The 13,272-nt window shown below is 36.6% G+C and overlaps 1 pseudogene; it reads right to left on the bottom strand.

The window, feature by feature from the left end:
- Positions 1–7,756: 7,756 nt before the first annotated feature.
- LOC113693899 (eugenol synthase 1-like) lies at positions 7,757–9,531 on the bottom strand (annotated as a pseudogene).
- Positions 9,532–13,272: the final 3,741 nt, after the last annotated feature.

Raw genomic sequence — 13,272 nt, 5'->3', positions numbered from 1 at the left:
GAAAGTGTAGAAAACAAGCCATTGAATATAAGAAAGCCTAGAAAAATTATAAAACCTAACAAATGGAAAAGTTACGGGTTCTCACACTCTCTCCCCCTTAAAAGAATTTCGTCCTCGAAATTCCTTATCATTGATTACTCCGGGATTAAATTGAGCACTATACTTAGCTAACAGATCGGTACCCCTTCACTGGCCAGGTTCAGTAAATTATTACCTTCCACGTCCTCCAAGGGGTCAAAGACTTGATGTTGTTCTAAGGAGTACACCCGAGAGGACACTTTCGATCCATCCTTGTCCCCCTTCTAGGGCTTCGTCCAAATATTTATATCTTAATCAAGGTCGATCACGCTTAACCACCCGAACAAACCACACGAAGTTCCATAGAATTGCCTTTCTAGTTCACCAAATCCTTTCTACCCTAGGCCTTCATATCTTTCGTATCCGGGCGCAAGAATCTCGTTTAGGATAATTCACATCTCGAGCCGGCCGGTCCCAAGAGTAAACCATCTTTATTAAGGATTCCTACCCGACATACATACCTAGCTTCCTCGAGTCCCATGATAATGATTCGTACACTTATCACATGCCCGGTTCATAACTTATACTCAAACGAGCACTTAGACATATTCATGAAATTAGGACCACAACACCACTTGGCCCAGTCTCACTCCGCGCAGAGACCACGCGACGTGGCTCTGATACCACTTGTAACAGCCCCACTTTCCCCTAAGGCGAACCAAAGGGGTTAGCGGACTGCCTGCCCAGCTCTCGCCAGGACTACGGATCAGATTAGAGCTATCTATAGCGATCCGGAACTTACAAACGAGCGTAAACAAGTCAAAATGGTAAAATAACCCAAAATAAAAAAAAGAAATCCGGAGTCGGCCATGAATAGCAACCGACCCGTCAGAACCCAACCGAAAAGCTAACAAACATACACAACTGAACTTTAGCGTTTACAAATCAAAATGACATACAAAAGCTTTCAAAAGTTAATACATATACATGGTTTGCCAAATCAAAAAGAGAAAACGCCCCAAAAGTACACTTAGGGTTTTAATACATGGGCTATACAAAAGATATGTTCATCTAGCTCAATTTGGCAGCCATTTGTCAAATCCAGACCAAAAGGGTTTATTTTCCTGTAAGGAAAACAAAAGGAACGGAAAGGGGTGAGCTTGCGCTCAATGAGGTACCAAACAAATAGCATTAAAATCATGGCATTTCACATTTAACAAATCAGATACACATGTCAGATGTAAAGCACAGAAACCAATGATTCAAATCAGAAGGATACGAGTGGCTCTCAGGAGCCAAATTTCCAGCGCAGTACTTGATCCAAACCGGTTGACTCTCCGTCAACGTATATAGAACCAATGCGTCCGTAGACCCCTCTTTACTCCGAATTCCGTCCACCAAACACCCCTTTACCGGGCCCGCTCACCGTAACCGAACAGAAATGGTAATACTCGAGTATACCGGAATCAAGGGTCTCAATACCCAAAAATCCCCGAACAGACTACCGTGGTTCGTTATCTAATCGTCCAGGCCCTTGCCGGCCCGACTCGAATAACTTAGCCACAGGATTGAGCTCATAGGTCATAGAAATCCGAACAGATGTAGACACAGATAACATATTCAGATACAGATACAGAATAGCAGATTCAGAAAGCAGATTCAGATAGGCACTCAAAATTGGCATATGGACAGACAAGAGAACGAGTGTGATAAAGTACACCCTCGTCTCAAACAAATTAAACAAATTACAGAGCAGAAATCAAGTTAAACAGCAATGGAGGGGAGTGGTACACTCACCGGCTCAACTTCAAAAGTTTTCACTTCAGATTGGCCTTAATCGCCAGGAAACCCTAAAATAATCAAAATAAACCAATTGAAGGTTTTACTTCCAGAATCGAGTAAACACAATGCACATGAGGCTCGACTACTAGTCGTATGCCTCGCCAAAATAATTACTAATGCAAGGATACAAAACATGATTTTTCTTGGAAACGAAAAGGTAACATGAAAACCTAGGTGCAAACTAGGGCTGCAAACGAGTCGAGGCGAGTCGAGCTTTGAGCTAATCGAGCCGGGCCTCGACTAAATTTTACCAAGCTCGAGCTCGAGCTCGAGCTCGACGAGCTGGCAATTTTCGAGCTCGAGCTCGACTCGAATCAAGTCGAGCCGAGCTCGAGCTCGAGCTCGAGCTCGAAAAAAATAAAAAAAATTATTTTATTTTTAAAAAAATAAAAAAAAATAATATTTTTTTCTGAATAAATAATAAAATATTAAGGATATATACGTAATTTCGCTATGAAAATAAAAAATTAAAATATATTTATATATAATATACGTAATTTTATTATTAAATAAAAATAAAAAATATATATAAATATATATACTCAAGCTCGCGAGCCGGCTCGCGAGCTAACGAGCTTAATAATCTGAGCTCGAGTTCGAGCTCGAGGTTGACTCGAGCTGGCTCGAGCTCGACTCGAGCTCGATTAATCTCGAGCTCGACTCGAGCTTGACTCGAGCCGCTCGCGAGCGGCTCGATTCGTTTGCAGCCCTAGCGCAAACAACCCAAAAGCCTTTCATTCTACCAAAAGGCAACCCAACTTAAAGGAACCAAATGGCCTAGAAAATCGGGCAGCACTTCCCCTAAATTCTTACTTTTCCAGCCATTAAGGCTTCATTATTTCCTCAAATCAGTCCCAACATTTCACACAAAAGTCATCTCATTCCCAAAAGCCGCTCACTAGGCTCAAAGTAGTACAAGTACAAAAGTTAGCTAAGAAACAACCGAAATGAAAGCAAGCCCTAAAAGAGACTCGATAACGAGTCATAAACCAATGCCAACCACAACCCCAATAAGGTTTCATATGCATATATAAGCATGATAGCAAACCAGAAATTAAGAAAAGGGCTTTAACTTAGGCCTTGATAAGAAAACCGGTTTTGACGTCATAATGCGGTAATGGCACAACTCTCACTACAATTATCGGATGGGGGTGTAAGACCCACCGTTTCGAAGCTATGGAACAGGGCTACAACAATGTAGAAGGTCATTCAATCCAGTTCCTGGCCCAACTAGGTCAAAAATGCCAAACACTAAACCAGAATCACCAAAACAGGTTTGCAAAACACAGAAAACTGTAATCGGTATATCTCAGTCCATACAAGTCCAAATGCCGAAATTCCAAAGGCATAAGTTAGCTAAGACATCCAGCTACATTTCATCAGAAGACACCAACTTCAAAATCCAAACCAATTCCAGTCAAAATGGCCAAATACAAACGCAGTTTTCGCATTCTGTCCAAAGCAGAACAGCTACAGTAATTTCGTCATAACTCACTCTACACTAATCCAAATGCCCTGAAATTTTACAGGCACCTCAAACACATCAATACCTACAACTTTCATGTTTTGAGCAAAGTCAAATTCGGCCTCTAACCCTATGATCCAAAACCGGACAGAATTGGGGATTTAAGAACCCTAACTTTCCATTTTTCACACCAAATCCAAAATTGGTTGCATTTAACCACAATTCACACTCACTAGAGTCATTTCCAACCATTACAATTCATCATACAAGCCCCCAACATCAAGATCATATTAAACCAGAAAAATTCCCAATAAAATAAAAACTTCACCAAAACAAGCCAAATCAAGAGATAAATCACATTTTCAAACACTCAAGCCACTTCTAAGCATCATATAACCATTATTAGAGGTAGTAGGGTGTTCAAGCAACACTTACCAAGAAATCAAGAGAGAGAGGGATTGTGGACACCTTAGCTTCTCCAAAAAAATCTCACCAAATCACTTACTAGCACCAACTAGAGGGAATTTATGGAGTAGAAACTAGTTTAAGTAATTTTCTTGGAAGATTTGAGCTATATGGAGACTAGAATTTGGAAGAGTTTTCCTTCTTTTGAGCTTCAAGGTGGCCGGCCAAGAGGGAAGGGAGAAGAGTGAAATTTTTTGTAATTTTTGAGATATTTAACTCAAGTGGTAAAAGTCAAAAAAAAATTGTCAAAAGGTGAATAGTGTTTCTTAAGTCACAACCAACCATATTGTGACACTTGTCACACTCATTAATGCATTCTTATCTTTCTTTTTCCCTCTCACATCAATCACTTCACACATTCTACTTATCTCTTAACACTCGATAAATTTCACACAATATCCGAAACTTAACCTTATTTGCCGAATTTTTCCGAACTTTTCGCACTAGTGGGTCCCACGTCCACTATTTACTCTTAATTTCTCAAAATCTATTCGATACTAGAAAAATCATCTAAAAACTATATTTACTCGTAAAAATAATCTAGAAAATTTTCCGGATACAGAAAGTGTAGAAAACAAGCCATTGAATATAAGAAAGCCTAGAAAAATTATAAAACCTAACAAATGGAAAAGTTACGGGTTCTCACAAAATGGACATCAAAGTTGTCCATTTCTTCCTCATTAGGTTATTTACATTCAGTTGATAGAATTGTGATACATGGACGGAAATATATTTGTCAAATTGATATATGACCGCCATGATTGATTCTAATGACGGTGTAGGATAAACATAATTAAATATTGTGGTTACTCTACTTTATTTATTTAACTATGTATAATTATTATTAGTGGCAAAATCTTAGAAAATTTATGTGGCCTGCATGACCACATATAATATTATTAAGATGACTTCCGTTAATTAGAAGGACAAATAACTATATAAATAAATATGAATAACTAATTACAGTATCCTAATGTGAATAGACAATTGGAGGAAGTAGGGAGTCCTATATTCGTTGTATATGGACGTATTATATGATATTATCGTGTTACTTTGTCTGATAATTATAGTGATTATTAAGCTGTATCTTATCATTATATTTAACAAATAAAGTATGATATATCTGAAGAATATTAGGGTCTATTGTTATTCCATGATGGGAGGGATTATAACTCTAAATACTCTAGGGCTCCTGATCTCTCTTACCACTCTAATGTACGTTATTTTAACAAAACAAGAAAGTAGGTGAGAGAAGCTTAGATAGTTTCAGATATCTTGTAATTAGAAGTTGCATGGTTCTTTCACAAGAATGTCGGACCTAAAAGCCATATTAATAATGGGCACTAGACATAAGTTAATTATGGAATCGCGATGGTCAAAAGGTATGCCTCAAATTCCTATATATATATATATAAAAAGGAGTTGTTGTATGACTCTTGGGTGATTTTCATCTAACATTTGTAGGGGCGTTTTGGTAATGGTAAAAATATAACAGTATTAATTAAGAAAAATGCACAAGTTTCTGTTGCCTAATTTCGCCTGGTTTACCTACTGTATCCTTTAGTGGCTAATGGTTTGGCTACTTTGCCATTGATTTAGTAAAGTGGGTAGAAAAGCGAAATTAATTCCCCTCAAGTATGTTTAGCTGAATTGATTATGCAAATTAAATGCATTTAAGATAATATTGGTGCATAAGGCTAAACATGAATGCTTGAATTGTAACTGTAGAAAGTTTCCTCTTCTTCATCATTAAAGCTGAAGAACCATTAATTCAACTCTTGCAACAAATGGCACTTATTTGAATTAGTAACTGTAGCACATTGATGAGGCCATTAAAGTGTGAGAGGTAAAGAATCATTTGGAATAAATGTTACAAGAGTAATGCAGGACCTCCCATTTTCTTCAACATTTGCTCATCAATTTGTAACGTAGGTTACAACAATGGCTATTGTTAAGGTACAAAATTGTGGATTAAGAAGGTTTGCACAATACCAAAGTTGGGTTTGTAGAGGTATGCTCAATTTTGCTCTTGCTTTCTGGTCTATGAGTTGCATAGCTTCCATTCTATAAAATCCTGAATAAGCCTTTGTGCTTTCTATTGCAAGCGGGCGAAGTATGGAGAGATTTTGCTCTTAGATTGCACTTTACTACCGAAAGTACAAGGTAACTCTATATTCCCACTTGATGCATGTCATTTATTGATTAAATATTATTACAATTATACTTGATCCATTTGAATCATGTGCTTAAATGAACAAGTGTGTGAATGATTGTTCGACTTTGAAAATTATCTTGTAGTTGATGCAATTTATTGGTTCAATAGTTAAGTGACTGAGTTGTTGTGTGTGGATAGAAATTGCCATTTGAATAGATAAACGGCTATATTTACATGCTTTTTATTTTTGTATTGAATTTCGTAGACCTGATAATTGTTTGATATAAGTTAGTGTTTGTAATAAGGAAAATTAATTTGCTCTCTAATTATTTGTAGATGCATGTATTGATCGAAATAATGGTTCTTAGTTGTAGTAGTCAAGCAAACAAATGCTATATATAAATTTTCTATGTTTAAGTTTAGGGCTTGTGGGTTGAAATTTAGGATGGATCAAACAAACAATATTGAAAAACTTAATGCTAAAAAGCAATTTGGGAATCAAAAGGCAAGAAAAAGATATGTATTGTTATCAGTAGAAGAAAAAGATAAAGTACGATTGGAACAATAGAAAATAAGCGAAAAGCACTAAAAATTCATGTTCATTTTGTTAAAACTATTAAACAAAACAATGGTGAGTGTTCCTGATTGAACAACCTAATTTTGTTTGAAAGATTAAACTTAGGGAAAAATGATACATATGATAACACCATGAGTTTCCATTTGTATTAGACATGGAAAAGGAAAGTAGGGAACTGTGCCGTTATTGCTCAAGAAAAGAATCTAGCCAAGCACCAGAAAAATGTAATGCTAATTTTGACAATAGAAAGCTTAAGGAACATATAAGTGTGTTCCACTTGATATCAAGTTATCAAACACTGTTAAGTTATTTGACCACACCACAGGTATCAATCCCCACGCTTCGCGTGGGACTTCCCTCTAGTATTGTTTATAATTTACAAGTCTAAACTAGGATCCTGATTTTATGTCCAACATTTCTTCCATTAAAGGTTCCTTGACAAAGTTTTGCTGTTGACATCATTACTATATCTGAATAAAGAAACACGCAAAGAGTGAAATTCAAAAGCATCCCTTCATTCAACAACAACCAGGCACAATCATAAGCTTGGTGGGTTTAAAGCAATAATTATGCATCTACGACTCAACAAACGTTTTTTTTTTAACCCTCCTACGACTCGCCACACCATTCTCACCCCTATTTTCAAACAAACGTCTCCACAAACATATTCTTTTTTTTACCGTCCCGCTGCTCTCCATACTTTTCTCACCCCCTACTACTAAGCAAAGGATTTGAATCCTAGATTTGAGAGTGGGAAGGATTCTGAAAATCCTTCCCAAGCCACGACTCAACAAATGCCAAATTGCTTGTTCATCAACAAAGTAAACCACAACGGAAATGGCACAGTTATGATTGCATATTGTCAAGCCTATTCTTTCAAAAGTTGCATTACAACTGTATTTACTACCATATCAATTGCATTGGCAGATAATTCCACAAAAGTCGGGAAGTTATTAGCAGCAATTCACAAGATTGACATGCTTACAAAATGAGTTGCAAGGAGATATGGTAGAAGCATTGTAGAAAAAGGAAAACAACTCGTTTCATTACTACCTCATTCCTGCGAAGGGCAGAGAATATTCAATACCAATGTAGTAGATAACAACTCCTCGTATTTTTGAAACTTGTGCTGATATGTTTAATAAAATGAAATGTAGCAAAAGCATTTAACAAAGATCATTACAAGACATTCAACACAAAGTCTTGGACCATATCAATCAGAAGACTGATGAACTTAGGCGAATCGATCAAGGTACTCTTCAACAGTGGTGTACTTGATATCAGGATAAAGCTTTGAAGCCTCTACACCAAAGATGGCTCAATTGCAAAGTTGGTAGTATCACCATTTACCAGGATTGCATGGTTAAGTGATAATATGTGATTGAGCGGAATTGGAGCCTCCGCGAAGAAATGGTCCATTAGAAATTCATACGCTAATAATTCATACAATAAAGATTTAAGGAAATTGAAATCAAACTTCTTGTCACCTTGGATGTTCTTCAGGAGTTGTTCCTCAGGAATATATTCTTTCTCCAGAGTTTTACCAATCTTCTTCTCCCATATGGCCACTAACTCATTAAATGACACACTATTCTTAGGAGGCCTAATGTAGACAACTTTGTTCAATGCTTTTGGATCATCAACAGTTTTGATGGTGAAGGTACCAATGTCATGTTCTTCATTAAAAACAGCTACAATTGAAATGTTAAAAAAAAAAATTTTAAGCACCAGTACAATATTCACGTTCTTACAGAATAAGTTCAGCAGAGGATAAGAACATGATCAGGTGAAGTAGGTGAAAAAGAATAAATAAACCAAGTGATATTGCTAGCCTTACCTTTAGCATTTCTATCTCCCAAGATGACAACTTTATCTCGTGGTGGTGCAGTGGCTCCTGGCTGTAACAGGGTTGGAAGAAAATATCCAGCAAAAGCGTTAGATGGGAGATAAGTGTAAGGGATCCCTGCTGCCTCAGTAGCTCTGCGAATCTGAGACTTTCCTGCAAATGCAGACTTGGCAGGCTCTACTGCATTTTGGCGATCCACATCAACTCCAAACTCCGAAGGGTAGAATCTCTGAGAATTTTACCATATCATGTGTCAGAATTTGGAAATGGTGGTAGATAAAAACTGACACAAATTATACTAGTAAAATTTCATTCCAATCTGCAATCTTTTCGTCAAATTCACAGATTGTCAACATCACAATGGATTTTAAAATGACTAAAAGAACCTCAATTAACTCTGCCCAATAGATAGGCTTAAAATCGACTGAAATTTCAATTATGCAAATTACCCAATTAATCCTAGTTGCTTCTCCACTCTGAAAATGGGGAAGTATTATATACATGATTCACATGTATCATCAAGTTCTACGAACGACACATACAACCTTTAAATACATGAATTTCGTGTGCATTATCAAAATTTACTATATTTCGACAGTTAAAAACCTTTAATTATCTAAATTGCAGAGCTACAGATCTGCAACAGAAGAAAAACAACAAACGTATTCAAATACATTCCCCTGTGAGAATCATTAGTAACAAGACCACATAAACAGCACACCTTGACATTTCCAGCTTCTTTAATTGCATCAATGATCTTTCTCTGATCATTCAATTGTCCGTTACCAACAGTTGATATGACCACATCCACCTGTTTTATGGCCTTCACTAAACTTTCATGATGATACAATACAAGTCACCCTGCTCCAAGGAAGAATTCGAATATCAAGAACAAAAATAAGCATCACCAGCTAAAAGAGAAAAAAAGGAATCCCTATTGACAGAACTGCCAAATTAATTGTAAAATTAACGCTGCTTACATGAACAAGAGTCGACCCAGAGTTCTTGAAGCCTTCAACCAGTTTTCCCTTAACAGAATCAGAAACTGTAGATTCTCTAACCAGTACAAAGGTGGGATGGCCAGCCTTAGTGCTGGCCTCAACTATAAACTCGCCAATGTATCCTGTTCCACCAATGATCAAAATCTTGCTTTTTTCTGGCATTCTTGAATATTCTGAGATATCTAAAAATCAAGGGTCACGGAGAGTATTTTAAACTGATGCGGAGGAACAGGGAAAGAATGAAGTCTGGGGACAAGGGCACGCTGAGTAAACTCTATTTAAGCAGTTTGAGGTTGGCTTGGATGTTACTAAGGAGACATTTCACGTCACTCACTCAAGCAAAAGGAATCTATTAAATTGAGTTGCATTTGATCGATGATAAAGGTTAGGTACATCATCTGAGTGACCAATGAAAATATGACTAACTTCACTTCACACACCTTCGAACTTGTACCACTTTCTTGCTTTGTATTCTAAATTTTAATTTTGGACACATTGCATACTTTTGAACTCAAAACTCTTTGTCCTATTTATATCCAATAAATGACAAAGTCATCAAAATTAACAAGATAAAACTGTAAATTAACAATTATAACTCTACCTTTATTTATACATATTTTCAAAATATGAACACTTGAACTTCATCTTAAAGAGGGAGGGATGTGTTGGACTTGTGTGGGCCAGCCCATTTGTGGGCCAACCAAACACACAAGTGAACAAAGAGAGCTTGAGGGTTTTTCAAGCATAAATACAAGCAGAGCATAAATACAAGCAGCAGTGGCGGGAGCATTCTTCCTTTTTTTGAGTTAGAAAAAGTCAGCCACCATCTTTTGCTGGTTGGGAGAAAATGAAGAGAGAGAAAGAGCTAGAGAGAGAGAAACCTCAAGGTCGTGATTGGAGGGTGATTCGAAACCAGATTGAGATGAAATTTTATCCACACGACCCTCTCATCAGGCTCTACTCATCTACCAGTTCATATTTTGGATTTTCTCTTCGTTTGGTAACATCTTTCCAAACTCACTTTTTGGACAGTTGTAGTTTTTGGGGGTGATTTTGTAGCAATTTTGCTTGATTGGTACTGGTGATATTATTGTCATCCGAATATTTCGGGTAGACCTGTGTATTCCCATTATTATGATAGTGGAGATTTTGACTGGACTAGGTCCCATGATTTTTTTCAATTTGGGTTTTCCATGTAAAATTTTGGTGTCCTGTGTCTTTTATTTTTCTTGCAGTTTATTATCACTTTTGGTATTATTACTTGGTGATTTGATTCATTCCTATTTTAACTGGTACTTGGGGAAAGAGAAATTTGTCTTGCGTTAACTCTGATATTGTGTGCTTGTATTGGTACCCCTTTTCTAACAAAGTGGTATCAGAATAGTCAGGTTAGACTGCTCATTTGTACTGGTTAAAAATGGATGATTCGGATAGTGATTGCATGATAAAATTGAATGCTACTAATTATTCAATTTGGAAGCTTAGAATGGAAAACTACCTGTATTGTAGATATTTGTTTGAACCTGTTCTACGGAATAAAGGTAGACCAAATAATATGAGTAATAAAAAATAGGCTGTTATGCATAGGAAAACTATTGGTAATATTAGAAAATGGATTGATCAAAATATTTTTCAATATTTTGCTAATGATACCAGAGCTGATGTATTATGGAAAAAACTTGAAAGTATGTATGAACGGAAGACTAGTTTGAATAAGGGTAGTTGTTTGAAGCTGATTATTCAGATGAGATATAAAGATGGGGAAAATATGACTGAACACCTGAGTAATTTTCAGGGATTGATAAATCAGGTTAAATTTGAATTTAGATAATGAAGTGCAGGCTCTATTATTATTTAGTTCACTACCGGATAGTTGAAAAATCATGGTGGTCTCCGTTAGCAATTCAACTCCGAATGGTGTGTTGACCATAACTATTGCAAATGAACCTGTGATGAATGAAAAGTTCAGGAGGAAGGAACAAGGAATTGTCTAGGAGTCCCAGGCTCTAGTGACAAAAAAGAAAGAAAGAAGAGGGAGAAGTAAAAGTAGATGACCCACAATAGGAATGATAAATCTAGAGGCAGGTCTAAGTCACCGAAAAATATTGCATGCTATTATTGTAAAAAGAATGGACATTATATAAAGGAATGCAGAATCCTAAAACGGGAACAAGCTGAGAAAAAAAATAAGGCGAAGGAAAAAAGTAATGAGAGACTACAGTAGTTGTGGCAACTCATGATAATATGTTTGTGTTCTGTGATGATAGTCAGGTGAATATTATTCATTATAAAAGTGATTGGGTAGTTGATTCAGGTGCATCCTACCATGTTACTCTTCACAGGTATTTCTTCTCAACCTACACCGAAGGAGATTTTGAATATGTTAGGATGGAAAATGAGGTCTCATGTAAAATTGTTGGCATGGGAGACATATATTTGGATACAGATACCGGATGGCAGTTGATATTAAGAATTGCTCGACATGTCCCTGATATTCGTCTTAATTTTATTTTTACAGGAAAACTTGATGATGAGCGTTATCATAACTTGCAAAATGGAAATTTAGCAAAGAAAATCTCATTGTTCCTAGAGGAAAGAAGTAGAGTACCCTCTACTTGATGTAAGCCAAGTTGCGAAAGAGAGAAGTGAATGCAGTTCGTGATTTATCAATTGACCATAAGCAACTTGGACACATGAGTGAAAAAGGGATTCAGATACTTATTCGCAAACAACTCCTACCTGAAGTTAGAGGTAATGTATTTAAACCGTATGTTGACTTCATTTATGGGAAACAACACAGAGTTGCATTTCAAAATTTTCCTCCATCTAAAAAATTGATGCGTTAGAATTGGTACACACTGATATTTGCTATATGAAAGATAAGTCTCTTGGTGGTGCTGTTTATTTTGTAACTTTTATTGATGACTTTACTAGAAAGGTTTGATGTTTTGCTTTAAAAATAAAAAAATCAGATTTTGGATGTATTTAAAGATTTTCATAGCAAAGTTGAAAGAGAAACTGACAAGCAGTTAAAGTGTATTCGTGCTAATAATGGTAGTGAGTACAGAGAACCATTTGAAATCTATGGTGAGTCCCAAGGGATCAGATTGGAGAAGATTGTGTCAAAAACTTCTCAAGAGAATGGAGTAGCAGAAAGGATGAATAGATCTATCACTGAACGGGTCAGATGTATGCTCTCTAATGCTAAGTTGCCAAAATCCTTTTGGGGGGAGGCAATGAGGACTACTGTTGATTTGATAAATCTTTCTCCATCAGTTCCTCTAAATAGTAATATCCCAGAGATGGTATGGACAGGAAAAGATGTATCCTTTAAACATTTGAGAGTTTTTGATTACCGAGTATTTGTTCATATTCCTAAAGATGAGAGGTCAAAAGTTGATGTAAAATCAAAACAGTGTATTTTCTTGGGTTATGGACATAAAGATTTTGGCTATAGGTTGTATGACTCTATTGATAAGAAGGTGATCAGGAGCAGAGATTTTGTCTTCTTTGAAGATCAAACCATTGAAGGCATTGATAAAAGTGACAATCCAAAATCTTCAGATGACATTCCTGCTGGTTCAAATTCAGATTCAGATCCAATTCCAATACCTGTTGATTTTAATTAAGGGGAAGCTGAGACAGAGCAGAGAGAGGATATTGATGATGGTAATAATCCTACTGCTGATGAACCTGAACATGAGGCACCATCTACTCCATCACCACCACCACAAGAAGATCTTAGGAGATCTACCAGAGAAAGGAGATCTTCTAGCAGATATAATCCTTATAAATATGTGTTGTTGACAGATGGAGGAGAGTCAAAGTCCTATTATGAGGTGTTAGAGCATAAGAGCAAAGAAGATTGGTTGCAATCTATGCAAGAGGAAATGGTGTCCCTGC

This window comes from Coffea arabica, chromosome 1c, assembly GCF_036785885.1.
Source record: "Coffea arabica cultivar ET-39 chromosome 1c, Coffea Arabica ET-39 HiFi, whole genome shotgun sequence".
Classification (NCBI taxonomy): domain Eukaryota; kingdom Viridiplantae; phylum Streptophyta; class Magnoliopsida; order Gentianales; family Rubiaceae; genus Coffea; species Coffea arabica.
The sequence above is the reverse complement of the archived record's forward strand: the minus strand, read 5'-3'. Positions and strand labels throughout refer to the sequence as shown.